Below are 13,464 nucleotides of genomic sequence, written 5' to 3' on the forward strand. Positions count from 1 at the left end.
CATGTATCAAAATATTAAATTGCAGCGTGTTACCGATCCCTTCCCTGGATACCACGGCTACATGTAATTAACATCAGCAGAAACAATCCCCAACTGCGAAAATGAACATGGTTCAGTCCTGGATGTGATTAACAGCGGCAATAGCAGCAGAATCCAACCACTGCAGTCACTTGTGGACTCGCTGGTGTGACAGGAGGTGGGATGAATGAGTGAATCCCTTCCCACACACGGAGCAGGTGAACGGCCTCTCCCCAGTGTGAAGTCGCTGGTGTCTCAGCAGGTGGGATGACTGAGTGAATCCCTTCCCACATGCGGAGCAGGTGAACGGCCTCTCCCCAGTGTGAGTACGTTGGTGTTTCAGCAGATGCTTAGTGCTTTTAAAGCTCTTCTCACAGTCAGAACATTTAAAGGGTCTCTTATTGGTGTGAACAAGTTGGTGTTTGCTGAGGCTGGCTGAAAAATTGAATTTGCTTCCACACACGGAGCAGGTGAACGGCCTCTCCCCAGTATGAACTCGCTGGTGTCTCAACAGGTTGGAAGCCTGAGTGAATCCCTTCCCACACACAGAGCAGAGGTACGGCCTCTCTGCAGTGTGAACTCGCTGGTGTGTCAGTAGGTGGCAAGACTGAGTGAATCGCTTCTCACACACGGAGCAGGTGAACGGCCTCTCCCCAGTGTGAACTCGCTGGTGTGTCAACAGATCCTTTGTGTTTTTAAAGCTCTTCTCACACTCAGAACATTTAATCGGTCTCTTATCAATGTGAACAAATTTGTGTTCAATGAGGTGGGATGATTTGGTGAATCCCTTCCCACACACGGAGCAGATGAACGGCCTCTCCCCAGTGTGACTGCGTCGATGAGTTTCGAGCTGGGACGGGCAATCGAATCCCTTCCCACAGTCCCCACATTTCCACGGCCTCTCCCCTCTGTGAATGGTGCTTTTTCCTTCCATATTCAAAGGCCGATGATATGCAGGTCCTGATGAATCGAGTGTCTCTATCAGATCTTGACGTGATGTTTGATTTGAGTTTCTGGTCTGTTAATCCTCCCATTCTAGTGCCCTGTAAAAGGAGTTTACAAAAGTCATCACTGTAAATACAGGATAGAAATTCAGAACAGACAATTCCAGTTTCAATGAAACATTCTTTCATCTCTTGTTCCCCCAAAGCTGTAAATCCCCGTCCCACACACTCTCCCTCCTCCCTCTGCTGAAATCCAAACCCATCGCACCATTTCTAAATTCCATACTCCATATCCAGTTTTCTCACTCCCACTACTCCGGCTGAGTTCAGTTCGACACTCACAGGTTCCCCTCTCTCTACGCCCCTGAAGGTGCTGACTCTGACTGGGTTCAGTTCTGCACTCACTGGTTCCCCTCTCTCTCCTCCCCTGAAGGTGCTAACTCTCACTAGGTTCAGTTCTACACTCACAGGTTCCCCTCTCTCTCCTGCCCTGAAGGTGCTGACTCTGACTGGGTTCAGTTCTACACTCACTGGTTCCTCTCTCTCTCCTCCCCTGAAGGTGCTGACTCTAACTGGGTTAAGTTCTGTAATGACTGGTTTCTCCTCCTGAAGAGATGAGGTCAGTAACGGTCTGAGAATTGATGATCTTCAGTGGTGGGGACATGGTCGAGGGGGAAGTGGCAGGAGTTGTCTCTCTTTAAGGAAAGGGTTAATCAGACTGGCAACAGAGCTTTGCAAACTGCCTTGAAGTGAACTGATGAAAAGCGCTGATATAATATTGCTGATGATTTGTCTTTATATTTTTGTTATGTTGATTTTTAGCCTGCGTGTTAAATAGGTAAGTATGATTCTCTAACACCCCCTGACTCGTCTCCATTTCTCTTCGTTTATAGACGATCCCTGACGCATGATTTCTCCTTCATTTCCGGAAGCTGCCTGCTCCAACATGATTTCTCCATCATTTAAAGACGCTCCCTGACCCATCATGATTTCTCCTTCGATACAAATGCTCCTTGACACATTGTTATTTTTCTTTCATTTACAGACGCTGCCTGATGCATCATGATTTCACCTTCAATTGCAGACACTCCCAGATCATCACCATTTCTCCTTTATTTACAGACACTCCCTGACCCAATCACTTTTTCTCCTTCATTTGCAGACGCTCCTTTACCGTCAACGTTTCTCATCGTTTACAGACGCTCCCTGACAGTCCTGCAGTTTGGCGAATGCGCGGGGCCCACGGGCCGCTTGCTGCGTTTCCGCTTGAACCGACGTGTCACGAACGGGGGGGAAGGGGGGATAATGGAAGGGGGGAAATGGAGGGGGGATAATGCCGCCTGTTTTCTCTCGGGTCCTGGGCTCCACACTCGGTGTTTCTCGGCCCTGCCAACCCCGCCCTTTATTAACCCGCTCTCTCCAGCTCTTCACCCTCCGCCACTCTCTCAGTCACCGCCCGCCCGCCGCGCAAGCTGAGCTCACACTGCCCGGGTGATCGACGGGAGCTCCGGGCCAATAGGAAGAGCGGGGGCGGGGCTGGAGGACCGAGCGGGCGTCGGGTCCTCCAACCAATGGGATTGAGTGAGGGGGCGGGACTTGCGTCACCGAGTGGGCGGGGCTGAGCCCGGATCTCCCTCATTGGCTGAAACTCTGCACCATAATGAAACCTGATTTTTCTCAAACTCCGGGAGAAAACTGGACCTTTCTGTTGTGGCTTCAAACAGATGGAACCCTCTGGGGCGGAGCAAAGATTTCAACATTAGTTAGTAAAATGGATCAATTCAGGACAGAGAGCAGGGAGTAATGGGGGAATAACACAGTGTTATTAATAAATAAAAATAAAAAGAACACAATGTGGTTAGTGCTAACAGGTGGGAAAACATTCATCAGGCTTTTTAAAGGGACAGAAACATGCATCAGGCTCTTTAAAAAGACGGTAACATTCATCAGGCTTTTTCAAGGGACAGTGACAGTCAACCGGCTTTTTAAACGGACGGTAACGTTTCTCCGGCTTTTTAAAAGGGGCAGTAACGTTCATCCGGCTTTTTAAAGAGACAGTACGCTGCATACAAAACACATCTGTAAACCAGAATGAAAGAGACAGGATCATCCCCCTTATCCTTCTTTATTCCAATGATCTTCCCTCCATCATAAGGTCAGAAGTGGAGATGTTCGCTGATGATTGCACAGTGTTCAGTTCCATTCGCAACCCCTCAGATAAATGAAGCAATCCGAGCCCGCATGCAGCAAGACCTGGGCAATATCCAGGTTTGGGTTGATAAGGGGCAAGTCATATTCGCGCCAGACATGTGCCAGACAATGACAATCTCGAACAAGAGAGAGTCTAACCACCTCCCCTTCACATTCAACGGCATTACCATCGCCGAATCCCCCACCATCAACATCCTGGGGGAAACCATTGACCAGAAACTTAACTGGACCAGCCACATAAATACTAACAACCAGCCCGAACCACTAACCCCAATCCTCAATCCTGACCATCAGCCAGAATCACTAACCCCAATCCTCAATCCTGACCACAAGTTAGAGTGATGGAGCACGGAGTAGCAGCTATCGACGGAGTCTGGTTTCGACAGAGTCTATAATTGGGAATTTGGTGAGTGAGGGGATTCAGTGCAGTAAGGGGTGAGGTGCATTTGATTAGTCAGCGGAGAGGGGCGTGCCGAGAGCGGAGAGGAGCGTACCGACAGCGGAGAGGAGCGGACCGAGGGTGGAGAGGAGCGGACAGAGAGCGAAGGGAGCAGACCGAGAGCAGAGAGGGGCGGACCGAGAGCAGAGAGGAGCGTGCCGAGCGCAGAGAGGAGCGTGCCGAGAGGGGAGAGGAGCGGACCGAGAGCGGACCTAGAGGGGAGAGGAGCGGACCGAGAGCGGAGTGGAGCGGACCGAGAACGGAGAGAAGCGGACCGAGAGGGGAGAGGAGCGGACCGAGAGCGGAGAGGAGCGGACCCAGAGCGGAGAGGAGCGGACCGAGAGCGGAGAGGAGCGGACCGATAGCGGGGAGGAGCGGACCGAGAGCTGGGAGGAGCGGATCGAGAGCCGAGAGGAGCGGACCGAGAGCGGAGAGGAGCGGACCGAGAGCGGAGAGGAGCGGACCAAAAGCGGAGAGGGGCGGACCGAGAGCGGAGATGATAGCGGAGCGGAGCGGACCAAGAGCGAGTCACAGCAACAACAAAACCAAACTGCAGTGTGATGTCCCAGGTAAGACAGGTCGGTGGTTGGTGGTGACTATCTCTTCTGTTTTCTTCCTTCGTAGGACTGTGGGCTCAGGAACTTACAGCATAAAACTGCATTTAAAAAAAATAAACTTAATTTAATAAATTAAACAAGGCCAGTACTTGGTTCAACCTAAAAATAATTTGATAGGCAGTGTAGTAATCAATTAAATAAATAAAATAGTTATGACAGGGCAGGAGATGTGTTGCAGCTGCAATATGTTGGAGCTACTGGACAGTTTTGTCCAGGGCGACTACATCTGCGGTAAGTCTCTGCAGCTCGAGGATCTTCGGCTCCGAGTTGTGGAGCTGGAGTCTGTGATGCAGACATTGCGATGCATCAGGGATGGAGAACGTTACCTGGACACTTTGATCCAGGAGGCAGTCACGCCCCTTAGTCTTAATACTGTAGAATTGGCACGTGGTCAGGGACAGGAGGGTGTGACTGCGAGTGAGGCGGGTACAGGGATCCAGGAGGTAGCATTGCAGGAGCCTCAGCCTCTGCTTGTCCAGTAGATACGAGGTTCTTGCAGGACGAGTGCAGGGACTGGAGGGAGGATGAGCAAACTGGCCACGGCACCGTGGTTCAGGGGACAATTCAAGTGAAGGAGTAAAATGGAATGTGGTTGTAGTAGGCGACAGTATAGTTAGAGGGATAGACACTGTTCTCTGCAGCCAAGAGCGAGAGTCCCGAAGGCTGTGTTGCCTACCCGGTGCCAGGGTTAAGGACATCTCCTCAGGGCTGGAGAGAAACTTGGAGTGGGAGGGGGCGGATCAAGTTGTCGTGGTCCACGTCGGTACCAACGACATAGGTAGGACTAAGAAAGAGGTTCTGCTGAGGGAATTTGAGCAGCGAGGGACCAAATTAAAAAGCAGAACCATAGAGGTGATAATCTCCGGTTTATGACCTGAGCCACGAGCAAATTGGCACAGGGTAAATCAGATCAGAGAGATGAATGCGTGGCTCAATGATTGATGTGGGAGAACTCACTGGAACTCACTGTCTGAAAGGGTTGTGGAGGCAGGAACCCTCACAACATTCAAGAAGCATTTGGATGAGCACTGGAAATGCCATAGCATACAAGGCTACGGACCAAATGCTGGAATATGGGATTAGAGTAGACAGGGCTGATGGCCGGCGCGGACACGATGGGCGGAAGGGCCTCTATCCGTGCTGTATAACTCTATGACTCTATGACTCTAAGTGGGTTTCGATTCATGGGGCACTGTCACCAGTACTGGGGAAAGAGGGAGCTGTTCCGTTGGGATGGTCTTCAACTGAACCATGCTGGGACCAGTGTTCTGGCAAACCGAATAATTAGGGCGGTTGAAGGGATTCGCAAAATTTTACATGTTCCCCCCACCCCGAAGATTTATTGAAGTTATTAAAGAAACCCTGGTGTGACTGTTTTAAAAAATCCAAGGTCTCTCAAAATGGCTGCAGTCAGACACATGGCCGAGAACCGGCAGATTTGAAATTGCATTCTCAACAACTCGGCAGGCTTCGTGTTTCAGACAGGTTTCTTTAAACAATGCAGCTGCATTCTAGCCCTGAGGCAAGCTATCAACATGGCCGGCCAACACATCAAAATTCGAGCAGGAAGTGATTGCAGGACAAAAGGTGAACCATCAAGGTACATTCGGAACAATGGTAAAGCAGTTATGGAACTCAGAAATACAGGAATTGGCCATTAATGTAAATGGGCCAGAGATGGGATCCTTTGTCTTACGTTTCGTGCTTCAATCAAACAATGAAGGAAGCTGATGAGGTATGAAAAAAAAACCTGTTACCAAGAGGGTATAACTGGGGCTGCCCAGTATCTCTCTCTTTCTCTTTGTCTCCAGGCTCGGGGTCCTGCTGTCTGCTAGCAACTAAGAAGGAAGGCCATTCAGTAAACCTCGCAATTACATGTCGACGGCAACAGCAGGCACAGGGGCCAGGCCTTTTCATCTGTTTTCACCGGTGAGCATTAATTTTCTGGCCGCCACAAGACAACCTAGCATAAGTGTAAGGGTGGGGGTTAAAGGGGATATTGCTAAACTTGTGATTTTAGAATTTTCCCTCGATGTGTCCGTTTCTTCCAACCCGTTAAGCGTAAAACTGTATTACATCCATTGCGATTTCTTTTTATCTTCTGTATTATACTATTTGCTTTGTAGTTTTAGTTTTCTTATTAATAAACATTGGTTTTCCTTGTACCAATCCACTGGTCTGTTTGTCTGTCTTTGTTACCACTCGATAAGTCCTCAGCTCAGAATCAGGAAGTGTAAGCGATTCGCAACCGCACTGCGGGCAGGGCAGCTCAGGGAAACATAACTGGCTGACCTATTATAAGCCCGAGAAACAGTAAAAAAGAAACCCCTTACACGGTAGAGAAGGCTTTAAGCTAAATAGATGGGCGGAGAACGCAGGTGGGGCGAAGTTTAGAATGATAAAGAGAAAAGACAAGGAATTATTACAGGAAAGTGATGGGGGTAATGATAAACAGAGTGTGTCAGGAAGGGACAGAGCGTACAAACATAAGAGTGCAGCAGCAAATGGGGCCGGTGTAGGAAAGAATGGTAAAAAGACAAAATTAAATGTTCTTTCTCTGAATTCGAGCAGCATTCGTAATCAGATCGATGAATTGACGGCACAAATAGAAACAAATGGGTATGATCTCGTGGCCGTTACAGTGACGTGGTTGCAAGGTGACCAAGTTTGGGAGCTCAATATTCAGGGTTATTTAACATTTCGGAAGGATCGGAAAAAAGATAAAGGTGGTGGGGTAGCTCTGTTAATAAAGGATGAAATTGGTATAATAGTGAGAAATGATCTTGGCTCAGAAGATCAAGATGTCGAATCAATTTGGGTGGAGGTAAGAAATAGCAAGGGAAATAAATCACTGGTGGGAGTAATATATAGGCCCCTAACAGTAGCTACACTGTAGGGCAAAATATAAATCAGAAAAGAAGGGGGGCTTGTAAAAAAAGGTAATGCAATAATCATGAGCGATTTTAACATTCACTTAGATTGGACAAAACATATTGGAAAAAAAATAGCCCTGAGGAGGAGCTCGTAGAGTGTATTATGGACTGTTTCTTAGACCAATACGTCGAGGAACCAACCAGGGAACAGGCCATTTTGGATCTGCTAATGGGTAACGAAACAGGATTAATTAATGATCTGAAAGTAAAGGAACCCTTCGGAAGCAGCGATCATAACATGACAGAATTTCACATCAAGTTTGAGAGCGAGGATCTTGGGTCTGAAACTACTGTATTAAACTTAAATAAGGGCAATTACAAAGGAATGAGGGCGGAACTGACTGAAGTCGACTGGGTGAACAGATTAGATGGTATGATGGTGCATAAGCAGTGGCAAACATTGAAAGAAGTATTTTACAACTCGCAACAACATATGTCCCTGTGCGAGGAAAGACTCCACAAAAAGGATGAACCAACCATGGCTAACTAAGGAAGTAAAGGTTGGTATCAGGTTAAAAGAAAAAGCATACAACATGGCAAAGATTACTGGTAAGCATAAAGACTGGGAAAGATTTAAAAACCAGCAAAGGATGACGAAAATAATAATACAGAGGGAGAAAATAAATGATGAGAATAAACTAGCAAGAAATATAAAAACTGACAGTAAAAGCTTCTGCAAGTAAAAAAAAAGGAAGAGGGTAGCGAAAGTAAACATTGGTACCTTGGAGGATGAGACTGGGAGAATAATAATGGAAAACAAGGAGATGGCACAGAAATTGAACATTTATTTTGTATCAGTCTTCACAATAGAAGACACTAATAACCGACCAATAATAATAGAAAATCAAGGGGCAAAGGGGAGGGAGGAACCTCAAACAATCACTATCACTGGAGAAAAAGTGCGAGTTAACTAATGGGTCGAAATGCTGATAAGTCCCCTGGACCTGACGGCTTTCATCCGAGTGTCTGAAAGAAAGTGGATACAGAGATACTGGATCAATTGTTTGCAATCTTCCAGAATTCACTAGATTCTGGAAAGGTCCCAGCGGATTGGAAAACCGCAAACGTAACACCCCTATTCAAGAAGGGAGTGAGACAGAAAGCAGGTAACTGCAGACCAGTTAGCCTAACATCTGTTTTTGGGAAAATGCTAGAATCCATTATTAAGGAAGTCGTAGCAGGACATTTGGAGAATCATAACACAGTCAAGGAGAGTCAACACGGTCTTATGAAGGGGAAGTCATGTGTGACAAATTTATTGGAGTTCTTTGAGGAAGTAACGGGCAGAGTAGATAAAGGGGAACCAATGGATGCAGTATATTTGGATTTCCAAAAAGCATTAGATAAGGTGCCACAAAAAAGTTTACTGCACAAGATAAGAGCTCATGGTGTTGGTGGTAATATACTGGCATGGATAGAAGATTGGCTAATTAACAGAAAACAAAGAGTCGGGATAAAAGGGTCATTTTCAAAATGGCAATCTGTAACTTGTGGGGTGCCGCAGGGATCAGTGCTGGGGCCTCAACTATTTACAATATCTATCAATGACTTGGATGCAGGAACAGAGTGTCTTGTGTCCAAATTTGCTGATGATAAAAAAGATAGGTGGAAAAGCAAGTTGGGATGAGGACACAACGTGTCAGCCAAGGGATATTGACGGTTTAAGTGAATGGCCAAAAATTAGGCAGATGGAATATAAGGTGGGAAAATGTGAATTCATCCACTTTGGGAGGAAAAATAAAAAAAGCAAATATTATTTGAATGGAGAAATACTACAAATTGCTGCATACAGAGGGATCTGGGTGTCCTCGTACATTAAACACAATAAGTCAACATGCAGGTGCAGCAGGTAATCCGGAAGGCAAATGGAATATTGGCCTTTATTTCTAGGGGGATGGAGTATAAAAGCAGGGAAGTCATTCGACAACCTCACAGGGTGCTGGAGAGACCAGACCTGGAGCACAGCGTACAGTTCTGTTGCCCTTATTTAAGGAAGGACATACCTGCATTTGAGGCAGTTCAGAGAAGGTTCACTAGGTTGATTCCGGGCATGTAAGGGTTGCCTTTTGAGGAAAGATTGAACAGGTTGGGTCCACACTCATTCAAGATTGGAAGAATGAGAGGAGATCTTATTGGAACAGACAAGATTCTGAGGGACTCGATAGGGTAGATGCTGAGAGGATGTTACCCCTCATGGGGGAATCTAAAACTAGGGGGCATCGTCCCAGAATAAGGGTTCGCCCGTTTAAGATGGAAATGAGGAGGAATTTCTTCTCCCAGAGGGTCTTGAATCTTTGGAATTCTTTACCCCAAAAAGCTGTGGAGGCTGAGTCATTGAATACATTCAAGGCTGAGTTAGACAATTTTTTGATCAGCAAGGGAGTCAAAGGATATGGGGAAAGGGCGGGAAAGTGGAGTTAAGGGAAAAATCCGATCACCATGATCTCATTGAATGGCGGAGCAGGCTCGAGGGGCGGAATGGCCTCATCCTGCTCCTGTCTCATATGATTTTATGACCACTTTATGTCCGACACATCACCACTTAATACCCTGTCCATCAACAATTTCTCCCCTGTACATCACCACTTTATACCCGGTACACCACCACTTTATACCCGGTACATCACCACTTTGTACCCTGTACATCACCACATTATACCCTGTACATCATCACTTTATACCCTGTATATCACCACTTTATACCCTGTACATCACCACTTTATACCCTGTACATCATCACTTTATACCCTGTACATCACCACTTTATATCCTGTACATCACCAATTTATACCCTGTACATCACCACTTTATACCCTGTACATCACCACTTTATTTTATTTTTTTTTTTATTCGTTCACGGGATGTGGGCGTCGCTGGCAAGGCCGGCATTTATTGCCCATCCCTAATTGCCCTCGAGAAGGTGGTGGTGAGCCGCCTTCTTGAACCGCTGCAGTCCGTGTGGTGACGGATCTCCCACAGTGCTGTTAGGAAGGGAGTTCCAGGATTTTGACCCAGCGACAATGAAGGAATGGCGATATATTTCCAAGTCGGGATGGTGTGTGACTTGGAGGAGAACGTGCAGGTGGTGTTGTTCCCATGCGCCTGCTGCCCTTGTCCTTCTAGGTGGTAGAGGTCGCGGGTTTGGGAGGTGCTGTCGAAGAAACCTTGGCGAGTTGCTGCAGTGCATCCTGGGGATGGTACACACTGCAGCCACAGTGCGCCGGTGGTGAAGGAAGTGAATGTTTAGGGTGGTGGATGGGGTGCCAATCAAGCGGGCTGCTTTATCTTGGATGGTGTCGAGCTTCTTGAGTGTTGTTGGAGCTGCACTCATCCAGGCAAGTGGAGAGTATTCCATCACACTCCTGACTTGTGCCTTGTAGATGGTGGAAAGGCTTTGGGGAGTCAGGAGGTGAGTCACTCGCCGCAGAATACCCAGCCTCTGACCTGCTCTCGTAGCCACAGTATTTATATGGCTGGTCCAGTTAAGTTTCTGGTCAATGGTGACACCCAGGATGTTGATAGTGGGGGATACGGCGATGGTAATGCCTTTGAATGTCAAGAGGAGATGGTTAGGCTGTCTCTTGTTGGAGATGGTCATTGCCTGGCACTGATCTGGCCCGAATGTTACTTGCCACTTATCAGCCCAAGCCTGGATGTTGTCCAGGTCTTGCTGCATGCGGGCTCGGACTGCTTCATTATCTGAGGGGTTGCGAATGGAATTGAACACTGTGCAGTCATCAGCGAACATCCCCATTTCTGACCTTATGATGGAGGGAAGGTCATTGATGAAGCAGCTGAAGATGGTTGGGCCTAGGACACTGCCCTGAGGAACTCCTGCAGCAATGCCCTGGGGCTGAGATGATTGGCCTTTATACCCTGTACATCACCACTTTCTCCCCTGTACATCACCACTTTATACCCGGTACATCACCAATTTCTCCCCTCTACATGACCAATTTATACCCTGTCCATCATCAATTTCTCCACTGTACATCACCACTTTATACCCTGTACATCACCACTTTATACCCTGGACATCACCATTTTATACCCTGTGCATCATCACTTTATACCCTGTACATCACCACTTTATACCCTGTTCATCACCATTTATACCCTGTGCATCATCACTTTACACCGTGTCCATCACCAGTTTCTCCCCTGCACATCACCACTTTATACCCTGTACATCACCATTTTATACCGTGTCCATCACCACTTTATACCCTGTACATCACCACTTTCTCCCCTGTACATTACCACTTTATACCCGGTACATCACCAATTTCTCCCCTCTACATGACCAATTTATACCCTGTCCATCATCAATTTATCCCCTGTACATCACCACTTTATCCCCTGTGCATCACCACTTTATACCCTGGACATCACCATTTTATACCCTGTGCATCATCACTTTATACCCTGTACATCATCACTTTATACCCTGTTCATCACCATTTATACCCTGTGCATCATCACTTTATACCGTGTCCATCACCAGTTTCTCCCCTGCACATCACCACTTTATACCCTGTACATCACCATTTTATACCGTGTCCATCACCACTTTATACCCTGTACATCACCACTTTCTCCCCTGTAAAGCACCACTTTATACTCTGTACATCACCACTTTATACCCTGTACATCACCACTTTATACCCTGTACATCACCACTTTATATCCTGTACATCACCACTTTATACCCTGTACATCACCACTTTATACCGTGAACATCACCACTTTATACCCGGTACATCACCACTTTATACCGTGAACATCACCACTTTATACCCTCCACATCACCACTTTATACCCTGTACATCACCACTTTATACCCTGTACATAACCGCTTTATACCCTGTACATCACCACTTTATACCGGGAACATCACCATTTTATACCCTCTACATCACCACTTTATACCCTGTACATAACCACTTTATACCCTGTCCATCACCAATTTCTCCCCTGTACATCACCACTTTATACCCGGTACATCACCACTTCATACCCTGTACATCATGACTTTCTCCCCTGTACATCACCACTTTATACCCTGTCCATCACCACTTTATACCCTGTACATCACCACTTTATAGCCTGTACATCACGAATTTATACCCTGTATATCACCACTTTATACCCTGTACATCATCACTTTATACCCTGTACATCACCATTTTATACCCTGTATATCACCAGTTTACACCCTGTACATCACCACTTTATACCCTGTACATCACCACTTTATACCCTGTACATCACCACTTTATACCGTGTCCATCACCACTTTCTCCCCTGCACATCACCACTTTATACCCTGTACATCTCCACTTGATACCCTGTCCATCACCACTTAATACCCTGTACATCACCACTTTATACCCTGTACATCACTACTTTATACCCTGTACATCACCACTCTATGCCCTGTACATCACCACTTTATACCCTGTACATCACGACATTATACCCTGTACATCACCACTTTATACCGTGTACATCAGCACTTTATACTCTGTATATCACCAGTTTCACCCTGTACATCACCACTTTATACCCTGTACATCACCACTTTATACCCTGTACATCACCACTTTATACCGTGTCCATCACCACTTTCTCCCCTGTACATCACCACTTCATACCCTGTACATCTCCACTTGATACCCTGTCCATCACCACTTAATACCCTGTACATCACCACTTTATACCCTGTACATCACTACTTTATACCCTGTACATCACCACTCTATGCCCTGTGCATCACCACTTTATACCCTGTACATCACGACATTATACTCTGTACATCACCACTTTATACCCTGTACATCACCACTTTATACCCGGTACATCAACATTTTATACCCGGTACATCACCACTTTATTCCCTGTATATCAACGCATTGTTCAAATAGTTTTCAATTCAGTAGAGATAAAGCAGGAAATCATAAAATCTTTCGTCTGTCATCAATTGTGGGGGAGTTGGTGGAATCTGTTATCGGGACAGAGTGACTGAGCTTCTGGAAAAATTGGAGCTGATCAGAGAGAGCAGCATGGATTTGTAAAGGTTAAGTCATGTCGAATGAACCCGTCGTTAAATTTTTTGAGGAGGTCATTAATGTGGTCGGCAATGGCGTGTCTATGGATGTTATTTATATGGACTTTCAGAAGACGTTCGATAAGGTTCCACATAAGAGTCTGTCAATAAAATCGAGAGTGCATGGGATTGGAGGCAATCTATTGGCTTGGACAGGGAATTGGTTCGGAGTTAGGAGACAGGGAGTAGGTTTAAT

General features: G+C 46.5%; 1 pseudogene; it reads right to left on the reverse strand.

Annotated features, from left to right (window-relative positions):
* LOC137315734 (zinc finger protein 850-like) overlaps positions 1–1,681 on the reverse strand; it is a 29,371-nt pseudogene extending 27,690 nt beyond the window's left edge.
* Positions 1,682–13,464: the final 11,783 nt, after the last annotated feature.

Source organism: Heptranchias perlo, unplaced genomic scaffold (genome assembly GCF_035084215.1).
Source record: "Heptranchias perlo isolate sHepPer1 unplaced genomic scaffold, sHepPer1.hap1 HAP1_SCAFFOLD_56, whole genome shotgun sequence".
In the NCBI taxonomy this organism is placed as follows: Eukaryota; Metazoa; Chordata; class Chondrichthyes; order Hexanchiformes; family Hexanchidae; genus Heptranchias; species Heptranchias perlo.